The 19,312-nt window shown below is 38.3% G+C and overlaps 1 pseudogene across 1 annotated transcript; it reads right to left on the bottom strand.

Moving 5' to 3' along the window:
* Positions 1–2,167: 2,167 nt before the first annotated feature.
* On the bottom strand, positions 2,168–3,007 carry LOC309965980 (small ribosomal subunit protein eS4-like; annotated as a pseudogene). The gene has a single exon. The product of its transcript is annotated as a small ribosomal subunit protein eS4-like (transcript).
* Positions 3,008–19,312: the final 16,305 nt, after the last annotated feature.

Raw genomic sequence — 19,312 nt, forward strand, 5'->3', positions numbered from 1 at the left:
GTCTTGGTTGCGTGGATCAGTGTCAGTTTAAACAACAAATTATACAATCACCAAATTAAGGCCCTCCTATGTGTCAGGATCTGCATAGTCAAAAGAGAGACTAAGACAAAGCTTTCTATGTGTTTCTATATGATCCTTATCACAAATGGTATCAGGTAAATATTGTTCTTCCCACTTGACAAATTTCAAAAGTGAGGCTCAGAGATGTTAAATAATTTGTTTAAGATCACACTGCTGTTAAGTGGCAGCGCCAAGATTCAAGTCCATACCTGTCTCATCCTAAAACTTGTCTTCTTTTCATTCTTTTTTATCCTAATGTACAAGGGATGTTTGGGATATTTACTATAAGACAAGTTGAATTGTGTACTGCTTATTTTCCCATAATATATCCCTTTTACAGAGAGCTTTAGGAACTCGCCTAACTTCACACATTTTAGTTTAGTTTAGTTTAGTTTAGAACCAAGTGAATTATGGTTTGAATTAATTAGGAGGCTTTTGGTTGCAAGTAACAGAATATCTGCCTAAACATGGCTAAACAATGGGAGTCTATTATCTTACATAAAAAGATGTCTAGATGTGAGAAGTTCCAGAATGTTTAATGATGCTTGAGCTCTTGGTCAGCTAGACTGCAATTTTATTGTTTTTCTCCTCATGGTCACAAAATAATTGCTACCATTGTAAACATTATGCCCTCATCAGACAATATCAGCAATAGGAAAGGATTTTCTTCTCATATGACTCTCTTTCATCAGGGAATTTAAAAAATAACCTTCAGCTGATTTCCCCTTATAATTAATTGACCCCCAATGTATCACAGTTTTATACTTAAGCCAATGAAATAGAGGGAAATGAGATTACCAGGACTGGCTTAAGCCAATTATGATTTATTCCCAGAGGCAGAATGGACCTTCCCGGAGCATTTTGCTGCCTGATGCTTGAACGAGTTTGGCATTCTAGTAGTGATGGAGAAAGGAAGAAATGTAGTTGGATCCACAGTGTCTGCTACAGGGTTCTATGCCAAAGACTTATAACAGTGAAAGCCTCATAACAATGGACCTGCATGGGCAGGGTCACTGTGCTGAGTCACTGCTTCTTATGGGTTGGAGGGGACACTCCTTAATAACTACCGCCTCTCTGTCTTCCCTTCCAGGTGGCTTAATGCAAAAAGTTAGGTTCAAGCTTCTGACTTTACACTTGTGATAAATAACCATCATTCTTTGGTACATGGTGTTTTCCATAAAGCATATTATTGTTCTAAAATCTTACTACTTTGCTTCAAATATTTTTGAAGAAAGAACAATACGAGTCATCTTTCCCAGGACTGGAAATGTGACTACCTCCCTTTGGAAACAGCACACAACTATGTAACTGAAAATGGCAAGCACTCTCATCATCAATTTGTGTTCCTGGTATAACAGTAACACAGTAATATAATCATAATAGTAATGGTTAATAATAACAATAGCTACCATTTATTGAATGGTGCCAACCACTGGGCTGAGAATATTTATACACACATATATTTTTTTCTTTTCTTTGTTTTAATTGAAGTAGAGTTGATTTACAATACTGTGTTAGTTTCAGATGTACAGCAAAGTGATTTAGTTATACATATATTTTTTTTCAGGTTATTTTCCATTTAGATTATTATAAGATATTGAATACAGTTCTCTGTGCTATTCAGTAAATCCTTGTTGCTTATCTGTTTTATATATAGTGGTGTGTTTCTGTTAATCCCGTACTCCTCCCCCCTTCCCTTTTCCCCTTGGTAACCATAAGTTTGTTTTCTATGTCTGTGAGACTATTTCTGTTTTGTAAATAAATTCATTTGTATTATTTTTTAGATTCCACGTATAAGTGACATCATATGGTATTTGTCTTCTCTGTCTGAATAATTTCACTTAGTATTATGATATTTTCTAGGTCCATCTGTGTTGCTGCAAATGGCATCATTTCATTCTTTCTTATGGCTGAGTAGTATTGCATTGTATATATGTACCACATCTTCTTTATCCATTCATCTATTGATGGATACTTACTTAGGTTGCTTCCATGTCTTGGCTATTATAAATAGTGCTGCTGTGAACACTGGGGTGCATACACACATACATTTCTTTTTTAATGTAGTGTTATCTTTAAGTACAAGTCATGTCACTTAGAGATCATTTTATCCACTGCTCTGTTTGGCCGCCAGTCTCTTGCCTCTCTCCTCAGCAATGGTAAGGTGGATACAGTTTCCATGGGGAAGAGAGATCCATGGTTTGTTGCCCAGTGTCAGGTTTGATGAAGTCAGTAATCTTGCCAGTCTCCAAATCAATTTGAATAGTGTCATTCATCTTGATGAGGGGACCAGGGTAGTGGATGGTGTGAGCATAGTGGGTCACCAGATGAGGGATTCCTTTTGTCCCCACAAAGATCTTTCTCACTTTGCACAACTTATATTTGGCCTCCTCTGGTGTAATATGATGAACAGCAAAATGACCCTTGGTGTCATAGGTCAGATGAAAATTCTCTCCAGTCTTGTCAACGCTGATGACATATATAAAACCAGTAGGGTAGGTTATATCAGTGTGGATATTGTCATCAATCTAAATGAAACGCTGCATGCAGATCTTCTTTACTTCATCTCCTGTTAGGGCATACTTAAGTCTGTTCCTTAGGAAAATGATTAAGGGGAGACGTCCCCTGAGCTTGTGGGGTCCTCTAGATGGACAAGGAACAAACACACCAGTCAGTTTATCCAGTATCCAATGCTCTGGAGCTGCTACACGCTTCAGTTGCTTCTTGGGACCACGAGCCATGGCTGCGCTAGGCATGAAAAGAGCCACACATATATTTTTTTAAAAAATTACTTATTTAATATTTTATTTTTGGCTGTGTTGGGTCTTCGTTGCTGGGTGTGGGTTTTCTCTAGTTGCGGCGAGCAGGGGCTACTCCTCATTGTGGTGCTCGGGCTTCTCACTGCGGTGGCTTCTCTTGTTGTGGAGCACGGGCTCTAGGTGCACGGGCTTCACTAGTTGTGGCACGCAGGCTCAGTAGTTGTGGTGCACGGGCTTAGCTGCTCCGCGGCATGTGGGATCTTCCCCAACCAGGGCTTGAACCCGTGTCCCCCGCACTGGCAGGGGGATTTTTAACTACTGCGCTCCCTGGGAAGTCCCCACACATACCTTTTTAATCCTCATAACAATGACATGAGATAGGGTTGAATATCCCCATTTTATACGCAAGAGAACTAAGGGGGAGGTTATGGGACTTGCCCAATTTTACACAGCTGGGAGTTAAGCTTTGAATCCTGTCCACTGATTCAGAGCAAGCCTGCTGAATGTCTGTGGTGTGCTGCTCTCACTGAGCTCATGACCTCACCTGCTACAGATGAAGAACAAGGGTGTGGAAAGGGAGTGGGAAGAGAGATGTCTTCTAAAGGCTGAAACTGATCACCATGCGGGAGGATTTCAAAGTTCATTTGTAAGAAGACAAATCTCAAGTTAGAGTTTTAGAGAAACATTATTGTATTGTCAAGGCTATCTGGGGTCAAATCCAAGTTTTACCATTTTCTAGCTGCGTAGCCCGGGACAGATTATTTCTGCTGTCACTGTCTCCAGGTCTTCATGTGTAAATAGAGATAATAATAGTCCCTACTGCATAGAACTACAGGGAAGATTAAATGAGTTAATGGACATAAAGTACTTAAAACAGTGGCTGAAATTTTATGTCATTGACAGGATGTTGAAATAATAGGGGAAATAATGTGAGTCAGATGAGCTTGGGTTAAATCCTGACTCAGCTACTTAGCTACCGTGTGACCCGGACCAAAATGTTAGACTTTGTGTACCTAATGTATGGTTTGCATTAACAAACAGGTTTTAAGAATATGACCTGTTTTAGCACTACAACATTACCCCTTCCCCTACAATCATTTCTTCCTATTTTGATAGGTCTGATTGATAACAAGTGACTTATTAAAATCAGGTTGATGCTGCTTTGAGTATAGCGGCTCAGATTCCTCTACCTTAAAGATAAGTAGACCTCAGTATATTATCTCAATTAATGTCTGGCTAAAGGATTTTCACAAGTGAAACATATAGTACTGAAAGGAAGGGGAAATGTTAGTAAAGGTGGTAACAGTTATCCACTAGGTATTTCATCCTCTGAATCTCTCAGCAAAGGAATCTGGATACTGAGTAGGAGGCAAACATATGTGCCTAGTTGCTGTTGCTGCTTGTAATAAATATCTTTAAGCAGAAGTGCTGCTACTGCTACAGTTTTGGGCAGCCCCCCAACTGTCCCAATACTTTCTTCTTCCAAAATCATTCCTCCTCCCTATCTTAAATAGATTTTTTTAGAGTATATGGTTTCTTTAGAGCCCTGTTTTGGGCCAGATGCTACATAAGAGTGAAATCTGACAAATGAATTCACTCAAGGGTGTTAGTGACCTGTATAACTGCAGTTTACAGTAAGTGACCAGAAAGAACTGCAACTTACAAAATTAGATACATGAATTTCTAACAAGAGTCTGGGTGGGTAGAGATGTTAGACTCGGAGACTCTCTAAGGCTCCTCCCGTCTCACGTGGTCTGCTTTCCATCAAAAAGCTTACATTGGCCCTGGTGTACTAGATTTCAGTATATGTACCAGTTTACACCCCAAGCAAGCTAAGAGGAAGGTAGGATTCCAGTGGGGCTGTAGAGATTCACTTCCTTTGGTTTTATCTCTTCATTTGGGGCAGGGTCTTTTCCCTGGACATAAGCCAAGCACATTTAGTCACACCAAAGTATCTTTTAGCCTGAATAATATGAACAATTATAGCTATAATTTTATCTTACAATTATTCTTTTTTCTGTTACCTAAGGTTAAGCCTGCCCTGTGGTAAAGTTGTTATTTTGTAAAATTTTTTATTATGAGAGACCCAAACTCCATATAACTCAGGCCAGAAGACAAACTGCTGTCCTGAAATTGCTCAAGCTATGGCCCAAATGTCCACCTACCTTTAAACTTTATGGAGATGGGCTAAAAATATTTCCACTTTGGTAAGCACCAGGGGTTCAGATGAGTACTTATGGGAATCATGATTTGCTGGACTGCCATTCTGCTTTCTGAGATAAAATGGTAATCAATTTTTAAGCGGAAGACTTTTTACAATGCAACTGACAGGCCAAAAGCAATTTTCAGTTTTTCACCAGGATCCAGGGAGTAGAACTCCCTACCACACCAATAAACATTTCTTGGCTTGCTAGATGTGCCTAGAGCTCTCGGCAGAAGCTATAATAAACTCGTCCTTCTTCCCTCTATCACACCAGCCATTCACAGATGATTTATAGTGCTTTCTGAGAAAGGCAATTCTCAGCCCTAAGGGACATCAAAATGAAAAGCACACCAAATGAAGTATTTAATTTCATCAACCCAAGAATTAAGTAAAAAGTCTTTTTCTCTGTAGGGTTTATAATCGCAAAGTAGCCTTCTGTTAGAGAGACTTGATTACATGAGCCCTTATGAAATAAACTCCTGGCATAGATTATGTGACATTTAAAATTGTAGCAGAGAAGAGCATTAGAAGGTAAACTTGTTCAATTCATTCCTTATAAGACCACATGCATTTTTTTTACCATAACAAATAGATCCTATAATCTATCAATATGATAGAAGTTTATTTCTTTTCATTTTTTAAATGAATAGACTCTTTTTTAGAGTAATTTTAGGTTTATAGAAAAATTGATTAGGAAGTACAGAGTTCCTACCCACTTCCTCCACTGCCTCCCCCACCCCCGCCCCAGAGTTTCTCCTATTATTAACATCTTGCATTAGTGTGGTACACTTGTTGCAATTGAGCCTATACAGATCCATTATTATTGACTAAAGTACTTAGTTTACAATAGGGTTCACTCTCTGTGTTGTCCATTCTCTGGGTTTAAACAAATGTATAATGTATGTCGTATCCACCGTTACAGTATCATACAGAATAGTTTCACTGTCCCAAAGATTCCTGTTCTCCATCTATTTATTCCTTTCCTCCCCCTGACCCCTGGCAACCACTGAACTTTTTCTATCTCCATACTTTTATCTTTTCCAGAATGTCATATAGTTGGCATTGTACAGTAGGTAGCCTCTTCACACTGGTTTCTTTCACTTAGCCATATGCATTTGTAGGAGAGCAAAATTGGCCATCCCAAAATGTCTCTTCGGCTTGTGGTTTATTTTGAACTGAGAACAATCAAGGCCTGAAAGATTCAGGAAGAAACTTTGACCTCTCTCTTAGCTGCCTAAAGCATTTAAAGGCCCTGTTCCCAGAATAGAGCTGTCACCAGGGATATATGGAAAGAATATGGGGTAGGTGTGGTAGGGGAGACTTGGCAGGGCCTGGAGATCAGAGTCCACTGTGTGTCCCATTGCCTTTAAGTGGCCCAGAAAACATTTGTTTACCAAACATTTGCTTTTCCAACTTCATGTGAATTGCCTTCCTCTGCTTTGAAGTCCCAAACTACTACTTTAAACATCCTCTTTTGTCTTTAGCTGAAGAGGGCATTTAAGGTGAGGGTTTCAGCCATTTTGGTGGGTTACTCAGTTTTCCTGGGTCTCTTCCATGTACACATGTTATTAAACTTTTGTATAATTCTCTCCTATTAATCTGTCTCATGTCAATTTAATTCTTAGACCAGCCAGAAGAACCTAGAAGAGTAGAGGAAAATTTCTTCCTTCTTAAGGTTCATCTAAGTCTTTGCGTGACTTAACAGTTTATTTATTTTTATTGATAAATAATATTTCATTGCATGGATTACAACAATTTGTTTATCCATTCACTTACTAAAGGACATCTTTGTTGCTTTTGGCAGTTATGAATCAATTTGTTCTAAAAATTTGTATGCAGATTTTTGTGTGAACATAAGTTTTTAACCCAGTTGGGTAAATACCGAGGAGCATGAGTGCTTGTTCATACATAAAGGTATGTTTAGTTTTATAAGGAACTGCAAAACTGTCCTCCAGAGTGACTGTAACATTTTACATTCCTACCAACAATGGATGAGAATTCCTGTTGCTTCTCATATTTGCTAGCATTTGGTGTTGCCAATGTTTTGGATTTTAGCCTTTCTAATAGGTATAGAATGATATCTCATTGTTGTTTTAATTTGTCCACATGCACTTTGAAATGTCTCAAAACATATTGCTCCCTCCTGATCTGGGGTTCTTAACCTGGAGTTGAGAGATGGGATTTAGGCCCTTTGTGAAATGGTGTGTAAAATTGTGTGTGATTTTTCTGGAAGAGATTTCTCAATCACAAAGATGGAGAGCCATCATTTTAGAGTATTTTATCATTTTTTAGAAAATGTAAATCACTGTTACAATATTATCATATTCCATGCTTTTTAAATATATTTATTTTTGTCTATGTTGGGTCTTTGTTGCTGCACGCGGGTTTTCTCTAGTTGCAGCGAGTGGGGGCTACTCTTCGTTGCGGTGCACAGGCTTCTCACTGCGGTGGCTTCTCTTGTTGCATAGCACGGGCTCTAGGCATGCGGGCTTCAGTAGTTGTGGCTCGCGGCTCTAGAGTGCAGACTCAGCAGTTGTGGCACACTGGCTTAGTTGCCACGGCATGTGGGATCTTCCCCGAACAGGGCTGGAACCCGTGTCCCCTGCATTGGCAGGTGGATTCTTAACAACTGCATCACCAGGAAAGTCCTATGCTTTTTAAAAGGTTAGACTACAGGCAATTACGTTCATGATCATCCAATACATTTGTAGAACATCTTTAATGTGACAAGCATAGTATTAGGCACCACAGAGTCAAAGCTCAAAAACACGTGATCTCTGGGACTTCCCTGGTGGTCCAGTGGTTAAGGCTCTACGCTCCCAATGCAGGGGGCCCGGATTTGATCCCTGGTCAGGGAACTAGATCCCGCATGCGTGCTGCAACTAAAAGATCCCTCATGCTGCAAGGAAGATCCCGCGTGCCACATCTAAGACCGGGCACAGTGAAATAAATAAATATTAAAAAACAAAACAAAACAAAACACATGACCTCTGTTCTTAAGAAATTCAGGCTGATGCAACTCATATTATCAGGCAGTAATCATAAAGGAAGACTCAAAGACTGCTGTGTCACATTCACAATTACCTCTGGATGCTCAGTCCTGCTTGTGCCAGTAGATGTCATTGTAGTGTAGGCCAGCTAACTGATCAGCTACCCCAAAGACAAGGAATTCAGAAATGTCTTTTTTACCCCTTGACGCATGATGCGCATACATGTTAAAAAGACATCATGTAGATTTTTTTTCTCTTATTGACAAAGACATAGAGCCACCATAAGTATAAAATGGTGGTTATTTTGAAAGTTAAAGGAGATTTTGAAGCCTAAGTAAAAAATATTTCTGCAAAAAGAATATACATAACCAGTAACGTTATAAGTCTTAATATATAATGTAGCTTGCAACTTGAGACTATTAAGCTTTCAACATGATCTTGAGGTTTATTAAGGCTTCCATTTAAACAAGCAACAATTACCATTACTTATACTTAATACCATCTTGCTTTTCTCCTGTAAAACCCAAAGACAAATTGAATACAGTGAATACAGTAGCAGTGAAAGATTTAAATTTTAGAGTTTATGACATATGTTGTTTCAGAGAGTATTATTCTGTTAGGAAATAAGAATTTTGTACAAGGAAAAGCTGTACAAAGTGTAGCTTTTTAGAGTGCTCATTCATTCATTAAATAAATTATGCTTATGCCCAAGAATTTCCAAGCCTTGTACTAGTATTGGAAATACAAAAATAAATAAATTATATGCCCTGTCCATAAGGAGATTATATTCTAGTGAGAGAGAATTTGGATTTTCTTTTGTTTTTTGTTTTTTTAAAACAAAAATTAGGGTAGCAATTGCATGGACGAAGACTCAGTTGGAATTAACATGTGTTTTTTGGCTAGTCCCAAGCCAGGAAGAGACCAATGAGGTACACTAATATATAACTGTGCCAAGGCTTAGAGTCTTTTCTTTAATACTAAGGGGCTGGGGTTCTGGATTCAGTTACTGAACCAATGAGTATGTCTACCTTACTGCTTGTCATCCATATCCTAAGGAGGCTTTGTTGATGCACACTATTTTTCATATAGGGAGTCATTTTGAAGTGGCTCTTTTGTTCATCAAGTAAGTGGGTGAAAATTGTACTGAGAGGGTTGACATAAGAAACTCATTATGTTTTAAAAAATATTTATTTATTTATTTGGTTGTGTTGGGTCTTAGTTGTGGCATGCGAACTCTTAGTTGCGGCATGCATGTGGGATATAGTTTCCTGACCAGGGATCGAATCCGGGCCCCCTGCGTTGGGAGCATGGAGTCTTAAGCACTGCGCCACCAGGGAAGTCCCAGGAAACTCATTTGATGAGGCCAGCATTATCCTGATACTGAAACCAGACAAAACCATTATGAGAAAAGAAAACCTGCATAAACATAGACCCCCAAATTCCCAACAGAGTATTGTCAAATCAAATCCAACAATATATAAAAAGGATAGTACATCATGATCAAGGGACTTCATCTCAGGATGGCAAGCTGGCATAATATTGAAACAAAATCAATGTAATTCACCATATCAATAGACTAAAGAAGAAACATTATATGATCATCTCAATGGATGCAGAAAAAGCATTAAACAAAATTCAATATCCATTCATGATATAAACTCTAAGAATACTAGAAATAGAAAGAAACTTCCTCAACTTAATAAAGGACTTCTATGAAAAGCTTAGAGCTAACATTATATTTAATGGTGAAAGACCGAATGCTTTTCCCCTGTGATCAGGAGCAAGGGAGGATTGTATAGTCTTACTATTGCTATTCACCGTCTTACTGGAGGTTGTAGCCAGTGCAATAAAGAAAGAAAAAAAATGCAAAGAAATTGAAGAGGAAGAAATAAAACTGTTTGTATTTAAAGGTGACATCACTGTCTATATAAGAAATCTCAAAGAATTAACAAAATAGCTACTGTAATTAATACGTAAATTTAGCAAGTTTGCAGGATACATGCTCAATACACAAAAATCATTTATATATGTATATATATATATATATATGCAAAAGTTGGAAGGTGAAATAAAAAATATCACTGCACAATAGGACTAAAACCATTAAATACTTATGTATAAACCTAACAAAATATGTGTAAGTTTTGTATGCTGAGAACTATAAAATACATATCTCTAAAGAATGAAGTATCTGAGTTCATGGATTGGAAGACTCAATATTGTTAAAATTCCTATTATTCCCTAATTGTTATAGATTCAGTGTGATCCTAATAAAAATTCCAGCAGATTTTTTTTTCTAGAAACTGGCAAACATATCCTAAACTTAAATAGGAAAGCAAAAAGTATAGTCAAAACAATTCTGCAGAAGAATGGCTAAACGAATGGTTAAACAATTTTGAAAAAAAGATAAAAGTTGGAAGAAAGACAGTACTACCTGATTTCAAAACTTGCAAGAGTAATCAAGACAGGGTGGTACTGGCAACAGAATAGACACAAAACACTGAAACAGACTAGAGCAAGTGTTGTCAAACTACAACCTAAAAGCCTAATCTGGCCTGCTGTCCGTTTTGTAAATTAAGTTTTGTTGATACAAAAAAATAGCCAGGCTTATTTATTTACATATTGTCTATTAGAGCTGCTACTATGCTGTAATGCCAGAGTTGATTAGTTACAGCAGAGACTGTAGGGCCTTTGAGTCTAAAATCTTTCTTATCCTTCCCTTTACAGAAAAAGTTGGCCAACTCCTAGAATAGAATCCAGGCATAAAACAACTCATATATGGTCAATTGATTTTTGGCAAACATGCTGAGGAGAACGTGCAAACATGCAATGGAGAAAGGATAGACTTTCAATATGTGCTGTTGCCACAATAGATGCTGGACGTATATGTGCAAAAATGTGAACCTTGACTTATACCTCACACAGTATTAAAAATTTAACTCAAGGGCTTCCCTGGTAGCACAGTGGTTGAGAGTCCGCCTGCCGATGCAGGGGACACAGGTTCGTGTCCCGGTCCGGGAGGATCCCACATGCTGCGGAGCGGCTGGACCTGTGAGCCATGGCCGCTGAGCCTACGCGTCCGGAGCCTGTGCTCCCCAACGGGAGAGGCCACAACAGTGAGAGGCCCGCATACCACAAAAAAAAAAAAAAAAAAAAAAAAAAAATTAACTCAAAATAGATCACAGACCTAAGCGTAAAACCTAAAGTATAACATTTCTAGAAGAAAATTGGTGAAAATCTTTGTGAACGTGGGTTAGGCAAAAGTTTTGTAAAGAGCATCCAAAAAATGCAAACCAGAAAAGAAAATGTTGGTAAATTGGGCTTGATCAAAATTAAAAACAACCAGTCTTCAAAAAGCAATGTTAAGGACTCTCCTGGTGGCACAGTGGTTAAGAATCCACCTGCCAATGCAGGGACATGGGTTTGAGTCCTGTTCCGGGAAGATTTCACATGCCACGGAGCATCTAAGCCCATGCGCCACAACTACTGAAGCCCACGCATCTAGAGCCCATGCTCTGCAACAAGAGAAGCCACCACACTGAGAAGCCCAGGCACCGCAACAAAGAGTAGGCTCTGCTCACTGCAACTAGAGAAAAGTCCACGCAACAATGAAGACCAAATGCAGCCAAAAATAAAAATGAAAAAAACAGAAAAAAAACAAAGAAACAATGTTGAGAGAATGAAAGAGAAGCCACAGACTGTAAATAAATATTTACAAAACACTATCTAATAAAAGACTGATTTCATTAATGTGTAAAGAACCCTGACAACTCAATAATTTACAAGCAGACAATCTCATTAAAAAAAAATGGACAAAACATTTGAACAGACATTTCATACAACAAGAGATACAGAGGGCTAATAAACACTGAAAAGATCATTAGCCATTAGGGAAATGCAAATTAAAACCACAATGAGATATCATCACATGTCTCTTAGTGTCAGCGAGGATGCTGCACCACCGGAAGTCTCATACATTGCAGGTAAGATGAAAAATGGTGCAGCCACTTTGAAAAAACAGCGTGGCAGTTTTTTATGAAGTTAAACATGTGCTTACTACATGACTTAACTCATCTTCTAGGTTTTTACCCAAAAGAAATAAAAATATATGTTTACAAAAGACATAAATGTTTATAGAAGCCTTATTCATAACTACCAAAAGAAATGCAAACAACACAGATGTTCATTACATGAGAAGGGATGAGTAAACTACAGAACATCCACGATGTGTACACACGTACTGTGATACATTCCATAGAGTGGAATTCCATACTATGGAATACTACTCAGCAACACAAGGGACAGATCTCAAATGCGTTATGCTAACTGAAAGAAGCCAAACTTATAAGGCCACATGCTATTTGTTTCCATCTATATGACTCTCTGGAAAAGTTAAAACCATAGGCACAGCTGTAGGCTGGGGAGTGATCACAAAGGGGCACCAGGGAACTTTTTGGGGTGGTAGAAATGTACACTATCTAAAATTCTGGTGGTGGTTATGTGCCTGGATGTATTTGTCAGAATTCATAAAATCATACATCTGAAAAGGTGAATTTTGGGTATTTCCTGGTGGTCCAGTGGTTAGGACTCTGTTCTTTCAGCTGCAGGAAGTGGCCAAAAAAAAAAAGTGAATTTTACTCTCCGTAAATCATATTCCAATAAATATGACTTTTCAAAATGGCCATCAAGTGAAAGAACAACTTTGAGTGAAAGTCAAAAAGCTGACTGTCTTGTGCTGGGAGGAAATCCAGGATTCAAGCTAGAAACTGAACACCAATTCTTATTTATTTATTTATTTATGGCTGCACTGGGTCTTCGTTGCTGCACAAGGGCTTTCTCTAGTTGCAGCGAGTGGGGGCTACTCTTTGTTGCGGTGCACGGGGTTCTCACTGCAGTGGCTTCTCTTGTTGTGGAGCACGGGCTCTAGGCGTGCGGGCTTCAGTAGTTGTGGCATGTGGGCTCAGTAGTTGTGGCTTGCAGGCTCTAGAGTGCAGCGAGCTAGAAATTTAATTTAGAAGAAATCCAGAAACCCATATAAACATTTCCATAGTCAAACTTTTGGATCTGTGAGGTCTCAGGACATATACCTTACAAATATCAAGGAGCTCTGGTATGTACTATAAAGTACAAGAATCTATTTTTCACATAAGAGACTTATGACCATACAAGGGAGGAGGTTGGTATGGTAACTCACCCTAGGGGCTCAGGACAAGCCTCGTAGAGATAATGATGTCACCTCTTAAGTAGCTTCTTGAAGGATGAGCCAAGGATAAAATTGAAGAGAAAAGCATTCTAGACAGAAAGAACAATCTAATGAACTAAGACTTGAGGGGGTAATGTGTATTCTAGGAAAGATACGTATTATATTTTTGAAAGATTGAAGAGCAGTTATTCATTGTACTGCGTTTTAAAACTTTTCTCTTGCTTAATTTGTTCCCTTCACTTATTCCACATATTCCTGAGCACCTACTTTGTGCCAGATACTAGGTAACCTTTAAGGAGTTAAAGATAAATAAGCTGAGATTTCTGTTCTCTAGGAGCTCATGGGCACACACACACAACTTACTAGTGTAAGATTTTTAAATAGGGATATGTGCATGCATGTGCAAGTTGCTCAGAGAATAGAGGGTCTAACTCAACATGGTGGCTGTGAGCAACTGGCGGTGAAAGAGTAAACAACCAAAAGAATATGCAAGCTGAGAGTTGAAGTATGAGCAAGGTTTGTCAAAGAGACAGAACGAATATATTGCAAGGCAGAGGGAATAGCATGTGCAAAAACACAGCAGCTGAAGAGAACATGGTACTTGGAGAAAATGGCAAGTCATTTAGTAAGGCTAGAGAGCAAGGGACAGGGTGCATTTGAATGTCTAGATGAAGAGCTGATGTGGTTAGAAACGTGGACAAGGGTCATTGCCAAGCTAAGGCATTTGAACGTCTTCTGTAGACAGTTGAGAGCTACTGAAATATTTTACCCAGAGTAATGAAATGATCAGATTTGAGTGCTAAAATGCCACTTTGCAGTATTTTGCAATATAATTTGAATAAAGAAGAAACTAGAGATAAAGAAAACAGTTTTACAATTGCTGCAGAAATTAATTGTGGGATGCTGAGGACTTGGCCTAAGGCATCTGAGAGATAAAACTGATGGACTTGGGAATCACTTGAAAGTGTGTGGGAAGAGAAGTGGTGAGGGAGAAAAGGGAATTGAGTATATCTACCAGTGTTCTGGTTTGAGTAGGTGAATGCTGAAGCCATTAACTGGGTTGTTATAGAAGAAGGAGCAAATTATAAACATAATTGTCTAATGAGAATCATTTTTTCACATAGGAGATCTATGTGAGTTGAATACACATAAGTAAATACACATAATTAAATAAATTAAATTTAAGTACAAATTTAAACTAAAGAAAGATGTCAATAAAAAAATTCTGGATCCTATTCCCCTATTCCCAGCCAAGGACATTTTTCTTTGCCCCTTCTCATTCAAATATTGAAGCAGAATGGAATTTAAGACCTTATAAATCATGTCCAATTTATTCCTGGACTATTTTACTAGTGATACAATGGTTACCTCAGAAATGAGATAAATGGAAAGTTGTTTCCTTTTGTGCTTTGGATAATTGTCTTCTTGCCTAGGAGAAGTTCTGATCTCTGGCTCTCTGTGAAAGGGTACCACCTTTTGTTTTGTTAGTTCACTTCATTCTGCTTTGAGATTTCCATTGAAATCTCAAAACATGTTCCAAGTTTCTTTGAAATGCCTACGTCTTCAATATCTTGTACAATTATAACAATAGTTACTGAGTGTCTACTATGTGTCAGGCACTGTGTGAGGTGCATTAGAGATATTATTTCTTTTAATTCTCAATATTCTTATAAGGTACAAATTAATTATTTTAAAGATGAAAAAGAAGCTCCATGAGTTTAACAATCTTTCCACTAACTTGTTAGTGAAAAGAACCAGTATTTGCATTCTGGTTTACCTGGCTCCAAATCCTTTGAAATTTCCATTATGTCACACTGATTAGGTCTATATATAGAAAAGCAAAACTTTTTAATGGAAAATTTTAAACATAAACAAAAGGATAGGGGATAGTATAATGAACTTCCATTTACTCTTCACCCAGCTTCTCCAATTATTAATTTATAGCCAATCTTGTTTCATCTTTACCCATCTACTTTTCCTTCACTCCCTCCCTCTACCACTGAATTGTTTTGTAGCAAATCCCAGGAATCATATCATTTCATCTGTAAATATTTTTATATGTAGCCTTAAAAGAGAAATATTCTAAAACAACAACAACAATGAAAACTAACCACAATATCATTATTACACCAAAAGAAGTAGGCAATAAATTCCTTAACATCATCAAATATACAGTGTTCATATTTCCCTGATTGTCTTATATATTGCTTTTTAACAGTTGGTTGTTTGAATTAGGATGATTGGAGCTAAATTTTACTTGAGGTACATTGTTTAAACTAGACAAAATACCACCTCATTTTGGCCAACCTATCATCACATCCACATACATGGGAGCTAGGAGGAACCTCATGGCAAATTGTAAATGAACTACTGAGTCGGTGAGTGACCTGTGGGTCACTCTCTCTCTCTCTCTCTTCTTTATATTGAGATATAATTGACATATAGCAATTATATTAGCTTCAAGTGTACAATGGTTTTATATGTGTATATATTGCAAAGTGATCACCACAATAAGTCTAGTTAACACCCGTCACTACATATGGTTAAAATTTTTGTTTCTTGTGATGAGAACTTTTGATATCTACTTTCTTAGCAACTTTCAAATATACAATACAGTATTATCAGCAATAGTCACCATGCTGTATATTACATCCCCAGGACTTGCTTATTTTATAACTGGAAGTTTGTACCTTTTGACCCCCTTTACCTGTTTCTGATATAGACCAAGATAGACATGATTGGAAGTCAATCCCATTGGTGATCTGTGTGAAATGAATCATCACTTTGGCACCTTAACCAATGTAAAAAGTTTCACAATGTTTGACTGCCTAGGACAAATCAGAGTATCTTGTATTCCTTTGTTAACTGCCCCAGAAACAAGATGAAGAATTAAATTAGTACAGAATTTGAATGTATATCTTCTATCAGATTAAAATGTCACACAATAAAAAATTTAAGAGCTGTACAGATTTAGTTTCTACACATCTAGTAATGCCCAGGTATCAGGATTTGCTTCACAGTGTTCAAGTTTTTGGATTAGGTGATGTTTGTCTCTAGTGCCCTCCCTTTCTTTGTCTTTTTTCCCCAACTCCCTTGTGGGTCTATGTTTCCTGTGTCTTCCTAGAGACCCCTAATAAAGCACTTACTTAGTCCTGGTCTGAACCCAATTTCACTTGGTGTCTAAAATTACCCGTCTTTTACCTCATCCTCCAATCAAAACCCCTTTCCTCAAGGACAAGCAAATGTAGTAGAAAGACTGTGGGCTTTGGAATCAGGCAGACATGGAGTGGAATCCCATCTCCACCACTCTGTGACCTTGGCCAAGTTGGCTAACTTCTCTAAGCATTGGTTTTAAGATTAACCACTGGGTTATCGGCAGGCACAAAACATTTTTGCACCCTATAACTTTCAGGTAGCGTCTTCAACCAAGCTCTCTTTTGTGTGATGAATCAAAAAGATAAGTCCAGGTCCCAGGCCCTGGACAGGGGCTCAGTGGATACAAAGACTAGTGGTAGAGACTCAGAGGTGGCCAGAGAGAGAGTATGCTGTCAACCAGGCTTTCTGTATTTTGTTTTATTTTGTTTTTAACAAAGACCAAACTCATATGCCAACTGCCCACTACTACTTCCCCAAATCATCAAAATAGAGTGGGCAAAACTGCCTTTCCTAACTCTACACACCCCTTTTAGGCTATATATTTACTTTTCATGACTGGCAGTCCTTTTTTGGGTCCCTTGGGATGTTCTCTGATTTGGAGGAAGGGGGAGAACCGGGAGGGGAGCACACGGTATTATTTGCTTCATTTCACCACCATGAGTAAGGGCCCTGCCTAGAACTATTCATACCAGGAACTGGAGGAGAACAACCTTCTAAATATCCAGTTATTGGTGTTTCATAGCATGGCCAAGGGCAAGCAGAGGTTGATCCAGGACTGCCTGGGTGGAGTTGCTTATTGTACAATTCAGCAGATTGTCCTGGGGCCCTTCCTGTCACACTAGAGATGAGTCTTCTTCCAGCAGCCGCTAAGTGAGATAGCCAAGTTCTCTAGGGTCTGAGAGGCAGATTTTAGAATGGTGCTCTGGGGACCCCTGGGGTAGTGATGATGATGGAGAAAGGGGCAGGAGGGCAGAAGGTTCTTGAGGCAGTCCACTTTTGTTCTGTACATTGTGCTTTATTCAGTCTTCTTTGCTGAGTCTGCAGGAAAAATCATTTGGAAAAAGAACAAAGAACTTTGCTACTTCTTCTACTACTGATGCTACTATACACACACACACACAAACGGGCAAACCAATCTCTTGGATATTTTGCTCAGGGAGAAGTTAATGAAGGATAATGGGGAAAGGGAGCAGGCATGCCCTTGAACTTGTCTGTTCTATGAGACTATATTGCTAGTAGTAGGTATTCCCAGTGAAGTTAAGAAAATATATGTGTTCATGTTCATGTGTGGTTGGTAGAATATTTTGGGTGGTGTTTCTTAACTCTCCTTGCACATTGTCATCACCTGGGGGGGTTTAAAAAAAATAATAGTGCCTGGTTTTACCCCATAGAGTCTCAAGATGCTTGTTTGTTAACCCAGCTCTGGTGTCTAATAATTAAAAACTTGTATCCTTTATGTAACTTTAAAGCACTTATGTACTATAGAAATATGCATATATGTAAAATAAATGTGTGTTATATATAAAAATTTTATAAGGAAACCTGGTATAATTATAGAGTAGAATTATTAAGAATGACTACCAGTAATGACATTTTTGGATATTTTTTCAATTTTATGTTCTTTTCTGCTCATGAAGATGCAAGATAAACCGCCATAGGATTTCCTAGCATTGTGTTAAAGAGAGGCCATAAAACAGCTTTTATCATTTTGTGTTTTCTATATCAACCAGAGGGATAGTAACATACATTCATCTTCATGATCTATTACTGCCTCCTGGTTACAATAAAGGAAATTTTAGAGAGTTATTTTCTGGATGAATTATCTGATGTCAAACACTTGCTTCAAAATGTAACTATAAGGGGTATTGGTCATGGCCTTGGAAAACACAGGCCATACTTGTCCACTCTACTTAAATCATGTTGCAAGAAAGTATAAGCATTAAATAACTTCAGAAGCCATTTATTGTCAATTTATTCCAAAAGTTTGTTATTATTGGGAATTCCCTTGTGGTCCGGTGGTTAGGACTCCATGCTCTCACTGCCGAGAGCCCGGGTTCAATCCCTGGTCAGGGAACTAAGATCCCACAAGCCGCATGCAGTGCAGCCAAAAAAAAAAAAATCCAGAAGTTTGTTATTCTTCAAGACAACAAAATTAAACAGCCCACCATTAACAGTAACATTAAAATTTTAAGCAAACATCAGAACTTCTTATTTTTCAAGTATTTGAATGGGCTACGTTATCTAATTGTATGACTTTTCACCATTAAAAATGGTGTGATGATAGAGCCACAAAAAATTTGTCAGTTAAACAATTATTTAAACCCCATGGGAGTGCATCATGAATTATTAATTACACACACCCTTCGGAGCTCGGAGAGTAAAATTCTTCTTTCCTTGATGTAGCTGCTTCAAAGGGAGCAGTCTTTCCTTGGGAGCCATGGCCTTTCTTGTCATGAGCCAAATAACTTACCCCAAACTCTGTGTGTGGGTGCTGTTACCCAGCACCCACGTGGGTCCATTACAGGGAGGCCTGTGAAAGGACAGCGTGGACTCCTTACCCCACACAGACTGTTCTATTTTGAGATTAACACAGGTAAAGAGGACTACCTCTCAAATTTGGAAATAATCTTTCAAGTTCAAATGTAGACCCACATAGCCCACTTGAAAAAACTCTGGGAAGAGATTGTTAGGAGAGTGTGAATATGGGGGAACTGATAGAAAGTCTAGGACTGTTCTTTTCCTGGACGTGGTCTTCCCTCTGGGTTCTTATACCTAGAAAGGTTTTAGCCAAGAAGGCACAGGCAGAATTTTTCCATTCCTGGTACAACTTGATAAGGGCACTTATGAATGGAAATATTGGGGAACATGAATAAATAAATGTTCTAAAGTATTTCCTACTCATTCAGCAAATAACATTTCCCATGAGGCAATAGGCAGGGGA

Source organism: Leucopleurus acutus (assembly GCF_964270905.1).
Source record: "Leucopleurus acutus genome assembly, chromosome: 9".
NCBI lineage: Eukaryota > Metazoa > Chordata > Mammalia > Artiodactyla > Delphinidae > Leucopleurus > Leucopleurus acutus.